Here is a 1,203-nt window from a genome sequence, read left to right as displayed (position 1 = left end):
TGCTGGGAGTGGTTGCTGCTGCTGCTCCCCGTCTCCCGGGCGCTGGTTGAGATCGCTTTCTACCTTCCCTAGGAGAGCCTGTCTCTTAGGGGATGGCCGGGGAGGGGTGTATACGGGAGATGTGGGGGGAGGAGGAGAGGGAAATTAAACCAATAAGCAAAACACTCAGGCAATGCAATCAATTCCCTCTCTGGCTCGGCAGAGGAAGGCTGCCAGAACACCAACTTCAAACTGCACCCCGTGGTGCTGGTGCACCCTTCCTTCTGCTCTCTGTCCCGAGCTGTAGGAGCACATTGTTCTTTCTCAGATCCCCACAACCACCACCATCTCCACAACCAATCCCCCCACCCCCCTCTCCTTCCGCACAGTTCCAAGCCACAAAGGGCTCCCCAAGCCCGTGACCTTCCCTGTCCTTCCCCATCCATGCAAGTCCCCTGCCCACCTGCTCCTCCTTACCTGGACGTGGGGATCCCCACCACATCACACACCCTCAAGGAGCACCAGCTGCCTCACCTGGCATGCTGCCTCCGGGAGTTTAAGCCTGAAGGAAACCCTTACTTGGAGAGCTGCTGGAGGGAGGCAGTGCAGGGCTCTCTGAGCAGCACACAGCTAGAGTGAAAGATATTGATTTTCCCCCAAGTTATCCCTCTCCCACCCCCTCACAGCAACGGGTGAAGTGAGGGCATTGATTAAGAGGAGATTTTTTTCACCAGCTTTCCATCTCAAATCTGTGCAATAAACTTGGCTGAAGTTGTTGTTTGATGAAAACACCAGAGGGAAATGATAGGCACGGGTACTGCCCCTTTTAGCCACTGAGAGGTTGGTGTGGCTTCTGTAGCAGCAATAGAAGAGCATCCCAGACCATGCTTTTCAGAAACCCTTAAAGGCAGCTGGTGCAGGGCTTTCATCCCATATCCTCAGACAGTTAAGTCACCTTCATCAGTCTGAGATGTGCTTACAACTGTGAAGAGGATGAGTCTTTTGCTATTATCAAGAGGTTATATGGCTTGAAGAAGGGGGAGAGTGTATGAACCTCTAACTGTTGTGAGAGGCATCCATATTGCAGGATTCACTGCCCTCTGGTTTGACACTGTCCTGTCCTCTAAAATGCACTGGCTGCTTTATCCTCCATCTATAGCTTCACTGAGAAAGTTAAAAGGGCCCAGCTGAGTAAACTTATGAGAAGGATATGGATGCTACCTG

Source organism: Chaetura pelagica, unplaced genomic scaffold (genome assembly GCF_000747805.2).
Source record: "Chaetura pelagica isolate M959 unplaced genomic scaffold, ChaPel_1.0 scaffold420, whole genome shotgun sequence".
In the NCBI taxonomy this organism is placed as follows: domain Eukaryota; kingdom Metazoa; phylum Chordata; class Aves; order Apodiformes; family Apodidae; genus Chaetura; species Chaetura pelagica.
Note: the sequence above shows the minus strand (reverse complement) of the source record.